At 38.1% G+C, this 18,041-nt stretch overlaps 1 pseudogene; it reads right to left on the bottom strand.

Annotated features, from left to right (window-relative positions):
* Positions 1-529: 529 nt before the first annotated feature.
* On the bottom strand, positions 530-1,610 carry LOC109684206 (translationally-controlled tumor protein-like; annotated as a pseudogene).
* Positions 1,611-18,041: the final 16,431 nt, after the last annotated feature.

Raw genomic sequence — 18,041 nt, 5'->3', positions numbered from 1 at the left:
TTTCAGTCTTCTTTATTGGTGTTATAAAAAGAAGACTCTGAAAACACCAAAAGGAACAGTTTAGCCTTTTGGGTATTTTTACACAAGATTAGTGTAAGATAAAACAAAAGCCCTTGGCAAGCTATAAATAGCTATAAAATTGTGAGACATGTTTATTTGGTGTTCATGTATTATACATACTTACTACACTGATAAGATTCCTTCTCAAAATGTAATATAGGAATGTGTGACCATATTTAAACCAGAGTCAATTCATCTACAGTTTTCTGTGTTTAGTCTCTAGTTGAGACTTCATGGGTTTAAACTTGGCCAGGAAAGTGAAAAATACAAAAATGAGGAAGTTCACTTAAAACATTTTTCACAATTCTCTCTCTTTTTCTGTCCCTCCCCCAATTTTTGGTTTCTTTGGAAAAACACCAAGGAAAATATTTCAAGTAATCGTTTTAGAAGACAAAGAGGAAGTTAAATAGAGTGAAACTTCTTTCTGGAAAAAAAAAAACAGTAAATAATGCAATGGATGGTACCCACGTCCTAAACTGATCTGTTAATTATGAAGGCCAAGATCTAATACCTCTGCTTATTGGGAAATAAAACCAGTAACAATAACAAAACTTAGTCAAAGAGTCAAAGGATGAGAAAATACACAAAAGTTTGTTTTCCAAATCTATTAGTCGTTTTTTTCTCATTTGATTAGTTTTTCTAGAGTTAACTATTTCCATTTGTAGAGGCTGAAACATGCAAGGATGCACTTCAAATGCTGGCATTACTATTAACAGGATCTTCCCCCTTTGGTTCAACACAGAATTAAGACTTGATTTACATTCCAGTCCCAGAAGGTGTTTTCATGATAGAAGTTATCAGAAGACCTCTCGTGCTTTCTAATAATTGTCTACAGCCAGGCTTTAGCTTTGCTGGGAATATTACAGGGTGGATTTAGTTTAGACATGTATTAAGCTAAGGAGTATTCTTTCAAATAGGTTTAAATGCAATTCATTTCCAGACAATATACATGATATTAAGGAAAAAATTCCTCCATTCCAAATAAATCATGGTCAAATGAAGAACTCAAGATGATACTGGTCCTGCTAGTCTAAGTCCTGATATTATGTGGATGACAAGAATCAGACAGTTATATGGCAGGTGATAGAACCAAAGTAAATGCTAACTTTACTTAGCATTTACTAAGTATTAACACTTTCTATGACTAACCCATCTTTAAAGAAAATCATATATGGTGTCACGTGATCTTCCTGACAGCCCAGACAGCCACTGTGCTATCTGGATGCATGTTTTCACCAGTAAAGTTCTGGCAGTTTTTGAAATTAGCAAAGATGTGATCAATTTGTTCTGCTGCCTCTGTTGGAAAAGGTTTTCACTCTTCTCTTTGTTATTTAAGTTTGCCTCTGTTTGATTTCATGTGATCTTTGATGTACTCTTGTAGGCTTCTTTGTGAACCTGGCTTCCTAAAAGTGACAGTCAATCTATGACAAAATTAACACTAGTGATTATTGTGCTTTTGGTGCCTTTCCCCCTAAGACTTTCTGCAGAGGCATTGCCACCAGATCATTAATGTTACCCTCTTTCTTGTTGACCATCCTCCCCTCCACCTCCAGGGATAGCCTATTGGCAATTCCCCAGGTCTTGTAAATATTGGGAAACATCTCATTTTAATTGATGAGGTCCAGATAGATAACCGTGACAACTATGAGAGGACAATGCATCAGCTCAGCAGGAACCTATTGCTCACTGGGAGCAAAGGCAGTCAGAGAGCTGCTTGGGGGTCGAGAGGAAATGGATGAGGAAATTTATCAGAGCAGGGATTGTGTCTAATTATAGACACAACCAATGTTTCATTCATCTTACACATGTTGGTAAATTCTTCCGATAAAGGAAAAAGAATTTTAAAGTATGTATAACTAAATCCACGCAATCCACAGTGGGCATGAACTGCGGGTCACTGTTGCTAAAACTGTCCAGGAGAATGTTTAATTATGTGCACAATTTGTATGCATCTGTGTTCCTATTCAATAGTGCATCAATTTCTAGCTAAGGCTGAAACTGAAAGGCTGGGAAAGCTTGGAACTCATAGAAATCAATAACTCAATCCAGTTCATATTGCTAGCATAAAGCAGAATTGAGATACAAACTCAAAACTCTGAATCCTAAATTGGGAGTCTTCTTAAAGGACGGACTTGACTGTCTGCATAAGAAATGGTAGAAAGTAAGGGCTCCAAGGCAGAAGGATAGCATAGCACAGAAGTGCCTTATGGAACCAGGCCCTGGTGACTCACACCTGTACTTCCTAGCTTCTCAGGAGGCATAGATCAGGAGGATTGAGGTTCAAAGCCAGCCCAGGCAAATAGTCTGTGAGACCCTATCTTGAAAAATCCACCACAAAAAAGTGATGGTGGTAGAGTGGCTCAAATTATAGGCCCTGAATTCAAACTTCAGAATGCGAAAAAAAAAAAAAGTGCCTTATGGAATGGGTACAGTGAGCTATCCTCCCTGTGCAAGTCCAGGAAGCAAATGTAAAGTGAGTTCTGAGTGTGAACAGCTTGCTAGGGAGTAATGCATTAAGGCAGGAAACGGAATTATTGCACCATGACAGAAACCTGACAAAGCCTCTGCCAGTCCATCAGGCAGCTCCAGACCAAAGGTTGTGCAAAGCTAAACCAATGGTCCTACCACCCTGCAATACTTCTTTGCTCAGTCTTTGGTTCTGGGAGCACACTGAGAAGAACCTATACATGCAACCTACATTTCCTAAATCACAGTAGTTTGGATTTAATAACAAGGTTTAAAAATAACTATTTAAGAAAGAGAAAGGTCTGTAATTGTCTCTGCCCATTTTTTTTTTTGTCCGTGTTGCCTATTCCACACACTAAGTAGTTATTAAAGGAAAGAAGTTTATTTCTTACAGTTTTGGAGGCTGGCGTGTCCAAGGTCAAGGGGCAGCATTTTGTTGGCTTGTAGTCATGTTGCAATATGGTGGAGGGCATCCTAACTCAGGCCTCCCCTCCTCTAATCCCATTGGGCCCAACTCTACGGCCTCATTCAAGCTCAGTTACCTCCCAAAGGTCTCTCCTTCAAGTACTGTAGTCTCATTAAGTTTCATGACTCACAATCGGACTGAAATTTCAATACGAGTTTTGATGAGAACATTCAAACCATAGCAAAATCCTACGTATTCCTCAAGAAATAAAACCCTCCAAAGTTCCTCCCTAATAAGTTGAATATCCTCTGGGTGTCTCCATGTCTCCGTATTCAAAGTAATATCCATGAGTTCTAATAGCATTCTATTGAATGCCGTGAGAAAACTATCAATTTTCTTATGACCTGGTCTAGACCACCAAGATAACATCGAAGTGAAAGAGGCACCCATGCCATCGTTACCCACCGACAGATCCTGTGCACAGGAGCTACTACTGAGGGTGCCCAGTACCCCAAGACTGCGGGCCATGATTTCTAGTCAGGGCCTCTGATATCTTACAGCCAGAGAATAAAAGGCCCTGAGCCCAGGTCTTCATTACCAAGTTGGTATTGTCAATACTGCTAGCATCTGTCCTTGACTTCCAGGAAGACCCACTGACTCATGGAGGTTGTAAAGTAACCTTTTGAGATTTGGCTTACTTTTTCATGACAGTTCCCTTGACTTCACATTGAGGATGGCTGGACTGATCAATAATCTAAGTGACATATGCAAATATGCTCCCTTCCGACAACAATGATTTAGACATGAGCGAGCATCTGCATTTCCACTCTTTCTTGCCTTACAGTAAGTTACTCCTTGGTAAAATCACAGATCCTGATTATACCGACTCCTTAGTTTTCCAGGTTTATGCAGATACGTTTATATCCTAGGGAGTCAGAACCTACAGTTGCAAGCTGCTACATTTGCTTAAGAGTTTCTCTAATCCTTAGACATAGGAAGTTAACATTAGAAAGGACCTGCATAGGTGATCATTTTTAACTATCTGCATATAAATCTGAATTCAGCTATCATCTTCGGCATGGACAGAGTTATTTTTCCACAAATTCTTCTCCAACCGTTATAAACACTTGAAGAAGTCTTCCTGGCAGAATGGTGGGCCCCACGTGGCCATTACTGCTGCAAGCCTGTTGCCCAAAGTTGGCAGAATCAGCATCTGACACTACTTCTTCATGGTCTCGAGATTCCTTTCCAGTTGATTTTTGTTATGTGCTACACCAATATCAACCTGGAAGGTTTTTCGTCTAGCTGTACTTGCACTTGAGAAAAATCAAAATAATTCTTCATGCTTTGGAACTGTAGCTTGAAGAGTTCAGTTCCACAGTTTGTATTTGAATCATTTGTTAAAAGTTGTACTTGCTGAAGGTGAAATACTTCTCATATTGCTTTATTTGGTCTGCTACCATACAGGATAAGGTGAGTTTTCATTAGTATCTATTAGGAGGTACAATGTTATGTCAGTACTTTTAGGATGGCATTGCAGGAAAAATTCAAGAACTCAAGACTTTAGTCTCACTTGCTCTCGTTCATTCAGCATGTGGACACTTCAGATTCTTTGGAATAAAATGAAAACTGAAGAAAGTGTGTTTCAGTTGTTTCTTCAACTATCCTAGAAACAGCACCTTATTTCCCAGGAAAAGTGAGTACAAAAGAGCCATTTCCTCTACTAATTCCTCTCATTCAGGTGACATACAATACATCTGTAGGCCATGGAGTGCTTGAATATGTTCACTTCATCTTCTGGTGAGAACAGTGATGGGTTCTTCCTGTTTTTCCCTCTGGAAGATATTGACTCTTCTCCACTTTGGTTCCAGGAACTCTCTGATCTGTCAGGATTCTCCACACATTCTCCCTAGCTTCCTCTCTCTCTCTCTCTCTCTCTCTCTCTCTCTCTGATCTCAGCATCTAGAACCATCAAAGTTTCACTTAGGACTGCCAAGATCCAAACCAAAATGAGGACAAGAATCTTACTTTCAGTATTTTAAATCTATTTTTATTATCATATGTAAATAGTACCAGGGGGTTTCATTGTGATAATTCCATAGACGTGTACGGGGGACTTTGAACAAGTTCACCCCCTGCTACCTTCCCTTAATTCCTCTCATCTCCCCTATTTTCAAACAGTGTTTTGTGAGTTTCCTTATGTTGTCTTCATACATACATACATAATACTTACATACATTTATATACATGTTGATATATATAATGTACTTCCATCTTCTTCACTCCCAGTAATTTCTCCTTTACCCCTCTTCCCTCCCACTCATCCCCTCAAGCAACCCCACCTTTACACTCATAACTTCTAGTTTTAATTTGGGGTCCTTTTCCACAGAAAACCCATCTGAGAGAAAGAAGAGATAGAGATTCCAGATTAAAGGATTAAGTAAGTAGAAAACCAAAGTAGCAGTAAGAGCCTTTTCACAGATTTATCCCAAAGTCTCTCACAAGACCAGTTTACAAACACAACTGTAGAATCCTAACTTCCTGTGCCTTTTATCATCAAGAAAAAAGCTCATTATTCTGGTGTTAATGCAGTTATCATTGTTTGGTGGTGGTTGTCACTACTGAATATAGCAAAGCCATAGGAGCTCTTAGAACATCAATTATCACTTAAGTGCTAGGTCAACTGACAAAGCAATCTTATGCAGCTCAGGACATGCCCTCAACTAAAGAAACACCACAAATGTTTACTTGACTCCATCTTTACATAGCTGAGCATAAGTGAAACATTTGGTTAAACAAGGAGCACTCAAGACAAAAGGCCGAACATAAGCAGAGATAAAAAATCTGTAATAGAATCAAAACAGTAGTGGATTCAGTTTGACAGGAGTTCAGAAAGGATCTGCAGAGGAGAAGTAGTTAGGATGTAAGGAAAATTGGTTAGATCCAAATCAAAGAGAACTTAAATGACAGATTAAGAGAGTAACCATTTCATCAAGAAATAGGAAAAAATTAAAAGACTGAAAACATGGAAGATTCCTAAAATGGAAGAAAAGACATGATCAAAACTGTTTCAAGTAGACTGAGCAGATAATACACTGCAGATTGTATGACAGGAAAGAGTCCTGTTAGAGGCAGAGACGTCTACCAGCTATTGACTAGTGCTTGGTTTTTATCGACCAGGGAAGGCAGTGGTGACAAAAATAAGATAAGAGATGGAAATGGGTCGGGGGAGGATTGTAACAGCAGACTCAACATGACTTGGAAGAAATTGACAGGAAATACCAGCGAAAAGGAAAAAAAGTGGTTTCAGGTTTTAGAAACAGTATTTATGAAGTTGGGTTATTCCTACCAGGAAGGTTCTAATGAATTCATTTATTCTGTGCAATTATTTAATATAACATACTGATAACTAAGGAGTTTATGAGAATGTGAATATATTTAATAATAAATACATGCTGTAAAGTGCCAAAATACTTTTATCCTCAATTCATTTTTGACCTAGTGACCACTGAGCTAATCCTGTAAAGGAGCTATACCAATATTACTGATAGGTACCTGGTATTATTCTTTCCTATATGTATATTTAAGTTAACAAAATAGTGTTTGTTTCCTCAAGATAGCTATTTTCCTATATGTATATTTAAGTTAACAAAATAGTGTTTGTTTCCTCAAGATAGTTATTTTCCTAACCCCTTAGTTATTTATTTGACAAATATTTTCCAGATTTACAATTCACTTGGCCCAACCTATGAAGAACAAAACACACAGTACCTACATCAAGGCACTTACATTCTCCTGACAAAATAAGCAAATTGAATTGACAATAGGGCTTCTGGCTTCCATAAGATGGTACAAAAACTTATAAGAAAAACTTCCACACTGCAAATTCCTAGAGAATGTGGATTGAAATTAAAAAGATTGATGCATACCTGAGCTCCCCCAAAAATAAAGGCCTCAATGTCAAGATCAAAGAGTTACAAGTGTAGAATTTATGCACTGAGGCAGCCTTAGAAAGTGGTATGAGAGCAGTGTGGGGGAAAATTAGACCAGCTAATCCAAGGGTTGGACTTAAATCCTAGCATGGTAGGTACAGAGAATAAGGGCTTGCAACTAAAACCTCACTTCAAGGGCTTTTGGGGAAGAGCTGCACCCTTCATGTAGAGAAGAACAAAGAGAAGGCAAAGAATGTCTTAGCAGCCCTGGGGTCCTGACCTGGAGGCTCATCTTGGCGAAAACAAGTCCTAATGAAAAAGTCAACTCCTTTGGTCTGCACTTTTCACAGGTCAAGATTATCTCAGATGGTATAACATGGTTCCCAAATTGAGACACAAACAGTATGGTTCCTCACTCTTAAGTGCCTGGCAGAATCAAATGCAAAGTCACTCTGAGAAGGCATTAGAGTGGATAATACCAATGTCCAATGCTTCCCTCAAATTTCCTGGGCCCATTTTTACATTTTCTTGGGGGTGGTAGGGTTGAGGTAGAAGGTACACCCAAGAGGGTTTCTTTTTGGGTATAATTTCCCACACAACAGTCATCAGTCATCACCTTTTCCAGAGAACTACCCTCTGAATCATGTTACTCACTTTTCATCTGCAGCTCCACCTCAGTATTAACTAAGTTCCAGAGTTTCCCAAGGACCAGCCTGAGGTGACTTTCTTGGTTGACTCTCCAGCTTTTTCTGCCCTGTCTCCACACATACTCCCTTGCAAGTTTTCTCTAAAGCACTTCCTTAGTAAGAACTATCCCTAAATCTTCACTATCCCTGATGCTTCCTCTCACTTCAGCTTCTAAGGCTCAGGACCCAACACACTCCTCTGCGATTCCCACTAGAAAATAAATAAGCACCTCTAAAGATAAATTCTCTCAGAAATAAATTTACAAAATGCACATGAAAAAAATCCATCTGAGACAGTCTGCAGAAACAATACCAACCAGAAGCCTTATTACAACAACTTCATGTAGCAGAAAAACAAGTTGACAGAACATATAAATTATCCAGGAAATTATCCAGGATATGAATAGTAAGAACCACAAGTGGAAAGTATGACAGAGTGTGAGATACAGGGATACAATGATAAGGGTTGACATGAGTCTAAAAGCAGTTCTCAAGAAGAAGGTAGAGGAGGTGGAGAGGAGTATTCAAAACGGTATGTCCAAGTAGTTTAGAGAAGTCAAGAAAGACAGAAAGCAACACAATTTCTTTATAGGGAAAGTAAAATTTAAATACACAGGAAAGGGACATTGTACAACACAAAAGTAAAGAGAGCATCCTAAAAGCAGCCAGGTAGAAAAAAAAACCAATTATGTATAAAGAAACAAGAATTGGAGAACCAAAGGTATGCTGTGGATAGAACGAGTCCAGAAGACAGCAATGTGTAACATCTTCAAATTGGAAAACAACTGTGAACATAAACTAAAGAATTGATCAAAAAGGAGGATAAAATAAACTTGTTTTCAGATAAAGACTGCAATACATTATGATGTAACTAACAGGTTTTTTTTACTAAAGGAAGAAATTGACCTCAGAACAAAGGTCATGAGATGGGAGAATCTGTGTGGAATAACAGCAAAAATGGCAAATATTATACAAGCTCGACTAAATTATCATTAAGTCTTTAAAATATAATAATTCCCAACAAAAAATGCTTGTCTTGGGGATGTGAAGGCTTAAAAGCCAGAGAAATTTTAGATGACATCTGAACAGAGAACAGAGATCAGAGTTAATACATTCTACCAATTCAACACTGTCTGAGTAAAGATAGTTTGTTATTATGAACATTACAGAGTTATCTACTTAAAGCATAAAAGGTGCAAGTATTCTCACTTTGATGATAAAAGGAGATTTTACCAAAAAAAAAAAAAAAAGGTCATGGTATATCCAATTGAAAGAGAGAAGAAAGGACACAAAGTAAAACAGGAGAAATAAAAAACCAGAATGCCATGAATATGTGAATGGTGCCAGCTAGAGATAACACTAACAGAAAAAATTGACAATTAGGTGGGAGGAATCATTGTTGGATCTAAAAATGGCTGTTATCCTGGGGATGTATTTCAGTGATAGAGTGCTTCTTCAACATGTTTGAGGTCCTGGGTTTGATTCCCAACAGTGTAAAAAAAAATTTGAATAAAAATAAAAAGGTTATACAGTCAGACACTAGTGTCTCACACCTGTAATCCCAGCTACTCAGGTAGAAAATAGGAAAATTGTAGTTCCAGGCCAGCTTGGAACTCCATCTCAACCAATAAAAGCTGGGCGTTGTGGTGTATGCCTATCATCTCAGCTATACAGCAAGCAAAAATAGGAGAATCATGGTCTAGACCAGCCAGGGAAAAAAAGTTAGCAAGACCCCCATCTCAACAAACACCAGGCATGGTGGCATGTGTCTGTAATCCCAGCAATGAGGGAGGCATAACTAGGAAGATCACAGCCCCGGGATGACCTGGGTAAAAAGCAGTATCCTACCCGATAAATAAACTAAAGCAAAAAGTACTGGAGGTGTGGCTTAGTGGTAAAGCACTTGCCTAGCAAATGTGAGTCCCTGAGTTCAAACCCAAGCACCTCCAAAAATAAAACAGATTAATAAGAAACATTTTATGTTCTATGAAAACCCTTTGCGTCAATACTATATAAACATATATCACTACATATTAACCACTACATATTATCGTAAGTTAAATTTAGAGCAGCACTTACATGAATTTTATAGTGTATGTTCATACATTAGAGATAAGAAAATACTTAAAATAAGTAAACTAAGCACCAACATCAGATGTGAATAAAATGAGCAAATCCAAAGAACATAGGATTTTTATAAGAGAGAGAGCAAGAACAAATAACAGTGTGGAAAATGAATCCAGTAAGGCAGATCAAGAAATCTGAAAGCGTTATCATACATCATGAGGAAAAGTGCATGCATGGATGGTTCCTTTGCCTCGATGATTTCTGTTGTCCTTTGTGCCAGAGCCTACCAAGTCCTGTCTCTAGTATGAGCCCACTTCTTAGACTCTTCCTCTGCTCTCTGCCTTGCTTCCCATCCTTCAAACACCCGACCTCCTCACCTATAAGCTCATGGTGCTGCTCTCCCCTCTGTGGGAGCACTCTGCTCTTATATTCCAAAAGTCTTCATTGCATTTGTATTTGCATTCAGAAAGTGCTTACTGGGGATCAGTTATGTTCTTGGCACTGCCACAGACCTGGGGGAAACGGGGTGAACAGAACAGACCAAAGCCTCTACGATGGTGGAGTGTATCTTTAGTAATTGGCAAATTTTATCATTCAATGAGGTCTTTTCTGGCCACCAATGTAAATGTCAATGGTGCTCTGTTTTTGTCTTCCTCTTTATTCTGCTTCCTCTGTCTTTTCTAGCTTGTTCATCACCTAACTCCAAGAGCATGGAGTGATGTCTCAAACAAGTTCAGGAAATAATCTTGAAAGAATTAATTATAAATAGGGAATTTTTAGAAGGTGGGCTGCAATTATATTTAAACCAAACAGAAAGATTTCTTGCAGCAATTTTTGTGTGTGGTTTTTTTTGTGTGTTTGTGTGTATGCATGTGTGAGCTTCCAACCAGAAGAAAGAAGAATTCCCTGTAAAGACAAGTGAGCAGATACTGTCAGAAGAGTGAGAGGTTGAACAGGCAGACAGGACCAGATCTAAACAGCTTTGATGTCATGCAAACATAAGCATTTCATCTTACAAGTAGTGATAGTGTGTGCAGTGAACATTTGTTTCAATATAAGATGAGAAACTTAAATCTCATATTGAAATTTGACTTACAAAGTAAAACGTGTTTCTAGTTTGTCTAAAAACAATAACGCTTTGATTATAATTACCTATTTTTATGAGCTTGGTTTTAGTTAACATACAATATTTTAAGGCTGTGTAAAATATACATAAGCCTTACAATAGGTATAAATCAAGCATTGAAGCTCAAGTACATACAAATTAAAAATCTATTTTCCCACAACTGGTATCAAGTTCACTTCCAGTGAGTACACTGTGTCTAGAAGGTAACCTTGTTGTCATTACCACTGTTATCTCTAACATGTACTGAGAGTCTCTTAAACTCAAGACACCATTCTAGGGGTTGGGGATTTAGCTCAGTGGGAGAGCGCTCGCCTGGCAAGTGTAAGGCCCTGAGTTCGGTCCCCAGCACCAGAAAAAAAAAAAAAAGCAAAACAAAGACACCATTCTAACCTATTTAATTCTCTGAAAAACCCTTGGTGCAGAGACAAGTTTGCTCCAGGTCTCATACTAGTAACTGGGTACCCAATGTGGTATTTGGTTCCAAAGCCTGTGTTTTTAACACTGCTTCAGTCCGCCTCCAGTCCTGTCTCTTCTCACAAGCTTCTGCTGTTGATGCTATCCCCTAGTCTAAGCCCTGGAACTGGAGCCCCTGGTCAATGTCAAAGTCAAGACTGGGTGCTTTCAAAAGGATAAGAGAGGGTCTCTGTTTTCACTAGATTTAGTCTGATGTCAGTTTTCTCCACTGTCATGGATGTCCCCATGTAGGTGTCAGATGGAATTTTCTTTCCTATATTGCTTGTGGCCAAACTGTTCTACCTATTCATTCTTGCCATATTCCAACTGGGTAGGAACTCTTGGCAGAAAGTCCTTGAGGGTGACATGTCCTAATTTCCTGGGCACTGCTTAATGAAGTCTCCCTAATTTCCACTATCCAAACTTGCTTAGATGGCACCTCACTAACTGATTAAATTATCTCAACCTCACTGACTATAAAGCATCCTACCTCCTTCCTGCCATTCTCTCCAAAATTTTGTGATTTGCAGCATTTCTGCAATTGTGAAGCTGACATTTTCATCTTTATTTTACAGTGTTGCTCCCTCTAGTGCTGAGTTAAGGGGCTGGATATTCGTGACATGTAAAAATGTTGTCAATAGAAAAGGTAACTGTGAAGGAATTATAATGTTTACAAATTAAATGTTTTTCTGCAGATCAGGGATAGGGTCCTAACCAATTCTGAATCTCCAGTGATAAAAGCAGCATGTCTCCCAACAAATAACTCTGAACCAAACTGCTCAGAGAATATACTACATGGAAAAAGAAATTATTAAGATTCTATCTCTAACCTAAATTTTTAAATTTTAAATTGTGCTTTTTATAGTTATACCTAAAGATTTAGAATCATTTTATCAGCTATAAAAATGAAACACTTCCTTAACATTTTTTTCAAAGAATGAGGTACAAAATTCAAACACACATAGAGATTTAGCACTGTTTTCAAGTGAGCAGCAACTCTGACACTTGGATATTGTACCCTGACTTTTGAGGATTTTCTTCTGTATAGCACAGGTAGAGCTACTGAATTGCCATGAACACCACAATCCTTCAATGTTGCATATGGTGGCTAGCAAAGCTTACACTTCACCCAGTGACCCCTTACCCAGTGACAGCATTCCCAGACTCTCTTCTCAACAGTCAGCCACTTTCTTCCAGTCTTCTCTTTACTTTCACCTCTCCTCCTCCGCTTCCCAAAATCCATGCAGCTCCATCCTGGCGTTGACCAGACTTCACTCATAGGCTTGCTGGTTGTTGGCTGGGATCCTCTCTCCAACCCTCACTTCAGATTTGGAGCAGGCTTTTCCATTTAGAGTAACAGTGATAAGAAGAAGAAGAAGAAGTAACAGAGTAACTTTTTAGCATAAGAAGTCATCTTACAGTCAATATACTGTAAGATCCCCACATAGTTTTTAAAAAGCAATATATTAGTTTTATAATACAATCTATAGAAAGTCAAGTTTAAAATATCACCATAGCTAGTGGAAGAAGGTAGTTCCCCTGGTGACTTTTGACTACACTGTAGAAGGCCATTCAGAATACCCAGAAGTAGGTGATCATGAAGTTTTGTGTTTCAATAGTTAAGAAATACATATTTAATTTAGAGGAGCCCTCAAAAGTATTATGAAGGTTTCAGACTGGGGTCATATTAATATCTAAGAATGATAACTTAAAGTATATACTCCAGCTACCAAAAAGTAATTTCAAAATGATTCAATGTTTTTACTTTTAGTTCACAATACCGCAAAGTTTGTACCTAGCTCCTCCTTTCTTTTTCATCTTTTTAATCCTAGTCACAGTCACAGCATTTTTCCTACTTCTGTCATTTTCTTTCTGATTCCACAAAGCTCAGTAAAACCCATGTCAGAGTCAGAACCATCGTCAGAGGACAAAGAAGAGGTAATTTGTCAGACAGAGTTCGCATCTTCTAGGTCAGACAGAGTTAAAAGAAAGGTTAAGAACACACACATGTTAAAATGTTTTGACCCATCACGTAAATGTGAGTGTAATGGGGCTGGAAAAGAAAAAAAATGGAAATGAACACTTTATTCTCTTACACCCAGAAAGAGATAAAATACTCTGATAATTTTTATTCTGGTCATTCATTGCATGTTTAAATAAGGTTAAAAAGATCCCTGATGCCTCTCTAAATAAGGAAGCAAGTAGCTGATTATTAACTTTCTCTTCACTTCCTTTGAGTGGCAAACAGCATTGACAGGAACAAGTTGCAAGGGCAATTGGTTTAGAGTTAGGAAATTTTACCATCAGTGTAACTATAAGAATGTGAAAAAGATGAAACAAGCTTTGATTGTAATGAGAGTGCCTGCCCTTCAGTCTATTCATCTCTAAAAAAGGAATTAGATAAGATTATTTCATGTGTTAAGTGAAACAGAATTTCAAACATATCACCAAAGTACAAACATTTAGGAATGGCATATGTCTCTATATCTGTTACTTGGACCATTTATATGTCATCCAACTTTCAAGTTTAACTATCTTATTAATTAATACCAAAGCATTTTAGTTTACCAACGCTCCATGTTATATTTTGAAATACAAAGCTTTCTCTAGGTAGCACTACCATCTAAACTTCTCAGGATGGAAGAGACTGGTTTGGAAGAGGTAGTTTTTCTGTTTGTGAGAATATAAGTAGTAAAATACGATGAATGTGTGTCTTAGAGAACTCATCTTCTCCAAAGCACAAGAAAAGCAATCTTCCCCAATCACTGTCTTTAAGGTCCTGCTTCAAAACGTGGATTCTGCTTAGAATTCTGTTGCTAGGTTCCTGTGCTTCTGGTTCTTGAAATTGCTTGACCTGTAATCAAAAGAAGAGAAGAAAAGAGTGTTGGCTAGGATTGGGCCAACAGTCATGGAAGTGGAAGTGCACTAGTTTATCAGACCACTGGCTCCCTGTCGTTATAAGGACCCATAGAAAGCCTCAGGGCTTTACCAGCCAGTAGGCTTACAAATGAATTACATCTGAATTTTGAGAGCAGAAAGGAGGAAGTGACAGAAAGGTCAAAGCGCACATACCAGCTATTTTTTTATGAGAATTTCCCAGAAGTGACACACTTCCACTTACCCTTCATTGACAGTGCTAAGTAAGATCAAGGCAGACAGAGAGGAAGTAGATACTGGGTCAGACAACCAGCTGTCTCTGTAGCAGAAGATGATGATGACATAGCATAAAAAGACACTGTGAAGTCCCTAGATGAGCCATAGGAAAATGTCATAGTATGAGCATAGGAATTGTCACCTTTCTTCAATATAGAAGGGGAAGCAATGCCTCCCTTCCATTAGCCCTACAACCATGACATCAAAGGCTGTCACTCAGCCTTAGTTTATGACTAGGATCTGGTTCCCCTTCTAAAAGCAAAGTTTTAAATGAAAATAATCTATTAAGAGTTTTAGATATCTCATTATTCTCTTTATTCTCCATTTTTTCATGCTTTACCACCCATTTTTTTTCTCCCCCATAACTTTTCAAGTTATTTTTAATTTAAAAATGTTAAGGTTCCAAAATTCACTTTCTTTTCTTTTAAATGGATCAGTATCAAACCTTGGCTCATGATATACTATAATTGTCTGTTCATGCATGATCTGACTCTATTATTTAGCTAACAATTCTTGATAATGAAATGAACGCTTGCAAACCCACCATGCAAAATAAAAGCTAGAACCTTGTTCATAACCCATTACGTCCATAAGTTTCTCCCACCCACCACACACAATTACACTTCAAACTACGTTAAAAGATAATCTTCAACTTTTCAAAATTTAATTTATTCAAGCCTCAGTTTTAGCTCAAGAACAAATCATCAGTAGTTCTCAATATCACGCAGTTTTGAATGCTATTTATCCAGATTGCTTTTGTCCACACGAATAGCCATTCTCCTTTAAATGAATTCTAGTTTCATTCAAGGTTACAAAGTTAAAAGATTACATTTCCCTGTCTTCTTTGCATCTAGGTGTGGCCTGTGTCTATTTCTGGCCAATGGAACTTAAGTGAATATTGTTAGGTGACACTCCTGAAATGACTTAGTTGCTCTAGGGTACATGCACTATTTGACCTTACTCCTTTCTGCTGTTGGGACTGTGAATGAGATGGCTGGGCTTTTTACTGTCATTTAAACATGGGCAAACTTGAAAAGCCATTCCCTAAAGATGACAGAGCAGAAAAAGGTAAGAAGCCTGCCAATTGGTAGCCCTAAACTACCTATCTCCAGACTTCCTTTTAATAAGATTTAAAGAGACTTCTCTCTTGTTTATGCAACTTTTATTTTTAGTCTCTAGTTTTAGCAGCAAAATGCATTTACTAATTGAACTAATGTTCTAAATAGAACGCTTTAAAGTTATCTATATAGAATGTTCCTGAGCCTTTATATTGGAAAATGCGAGAAATATACTAAACCGTCCAAACTCAAAGAATGGACTCAGACACATGGAGTACAGTGAAAGAGAGGCATTAACAGTGGCCCTTCAGGATCAGGTGCCTGGGAAGCAGACACACCCAAAGCAGTTACAACAAGTATTATCTAATCTCCAGTGCAAGTCCCTCCCCTGGTTCCTCATTGGCTGAGTACTATGGGGGTGTACATTCTTTTCCAGAAATTGCCTAGATTTCCTATTAGATTATTTAAAAATATTTCTTGCAATTGGTCAAATTCTAGAAGCTTGCTTTAAGTGGTATCTGCCTCCCTTTGTGGTGGGAAGGTCTCCCTGTGATATGTACCTTCTGGCACATACAGGTTTTACCTATTTTCTCAGTTTATGGTGATTTACCTCTCCCAGTTTAAGTTCTGGTATCGGTAGTCCCTCCCCCAACATTTGCAAGCTGATACCCAAGCAAACAGCTAGGGTTAAATGCCTTGCCTTGAAAATGGACCAGTACTGACTATTTCTAGCAGAAAATTTCCCCATCATTTTGTTTATTATTAAAAATTGAACATTTTACCAAACTTTATTATTAGCAGTAAAATTCAACTCATAAGTGATACACTGATTGGAATAGATTACTTGAAAGTTATGTAGTTTCTGGTTTTCAAATTTAAGAAATCATGTGATGTGCTTACTGTATTGAAACTAGAAAATTTACCGGAGTTTTTGTAATCATTATTTTAATAGTATTCCCTTTGAATCCTTAGCTCTTTTTAAGTTATACATTTTATCATCTGAAAATAAAAAAATAATGTCTCTCCTGTCAACTATACCTCATTTATTCTCACTTAACTAATTTTCTACAAAGCCAGTTCTTATTTTTATTGTTCTTGCTGTTGTTTCTCTTTGGTACTGTTTTTGATTCTGCTCTGACTATTCATGTAGCTCCCCAATTTTTGTGGATGGTAGAAAAAATTTGAATTTCCAAACTTAAGATAATGCCATAATTTCTGATTTTAAAGTAATCAACTTGGGGGCTGGGATGTAGCTCAGTGGTACAGCAGTTGCCTAGCATGTGCGAGGCCCTGGGTTCAATCCCAGCACACACACAAAAAAAAAAAACCCACAAAAAAATTAATCGACTTGGGATTTAAATTTAATCATTCAAGATTTTCTCTTACCCTTCTTCTTCCCTTTCCCTAAAGTAAACTGGACTTTCCAGAGAACTCACATATTGCTCTGCAATGAGAAGAGGGCTCTGCCTTAGCTATAGTGTTGCTGTCATGAGGCTAATATTACCATTGAGTTTATGTTTTGGACGTGAAGTCTGTGTTCTCTAAATTCTATTCATTCCAACCATGTGCCTCTTTAGGTCCTCCAGTTTCTGCCATTTGTGAGGTTGGAAATCCATATTTTCCCAGAGTTAGAATAGGATAGGCTATGCTGCAGGAAAAGAAGAGAAAAGAAAAGGGCAGGAAAGAAGGAAAACTATTCCAAAATCTCAGTGACTGAACACACAAAAGTTCATTGCCAACTCATACTGCATGTCCCTTGAGATTTTGAAGGGCTTTGCCATACAGTTACTCTGAGACCATGATAATAAGCAACTGTCATTTAGCCTGCATGGACAGTGGCCTTCTGTTACTATGAACAGGGAAGAGGGAGACCAGAGAATAATCTTGGATATTTTTACTATCTCACCTGCTAAACTGACGCAACATCACTTCCTGCTGTGCACTAAATGTTTGTGTCCCATCTCAAATATTTTGAAACTGTAACCCCTAATGTGATAGTATTTGGGAACTAATAGGTTGAGATGAGACCATGAGGATGGAGTTCAAACGGTGGTATAAATGCACTTTTAAGAAGAGACTAAAGAGCTAGTTCTCTCTCCTCCTTTGATACCTGAGGATAGAGCAAAATGGCGGTCATCTGCAAACCAGGAAGAGGGCCCTCGTGGAACTTGGAATCTGCCTACACATTGATCTTGGACTTCTACCACCAGACTTGTGAGAATTAAATGTTTGCTTTTTAAGTCACCCAGTCTATAATGTTCTGTTAAAACGGCAGAAACAAGACACTTCAGATCTCATTTTATTGATAAAATTAGGACACAGTACACATAATGACAAGGAGACTGAAAAATATTTCCTTCATGGGAGAAAGAACTGAGTGTTGCACAGAATTACAGAATTGGTAATTAATCCCCACCCCACCTTGGTCTGATTTATACTGTGGGGCCAACCTCAGGCCCTCCAGTCTAGTCACCTTGCTCAATCTTTGCTGACTTATCAAAGGCACAGGGTGTCACATGGATCTTCTCTGTAAGGCTTATGGTGTCCTGTGCCATTTTTAAAAATCCAGAAAATGGTTGTCATCTGCTCATCAGTACTTCCCAGCATATCAGAGCTTTTAATTCTCTCCTCAAA

The sequence above is a fragment of the Castor canadensis genome, chromosome 6 (assembly GCF_047511655.1).
Source record: "Castor canadensis chromosome 6, mCasCan1.hap1v2, whole genome shotgun sequence".
NCBI lineage: Eukaryota > Metazoa > Chordata > Mammalia > Rodentia > Castoridae > Castor > Castor canadensis.
Note: the sequence above shows the minus strand (reverse complement) of the source record. Positions and strands in the feature narration are given on the sequence as shown.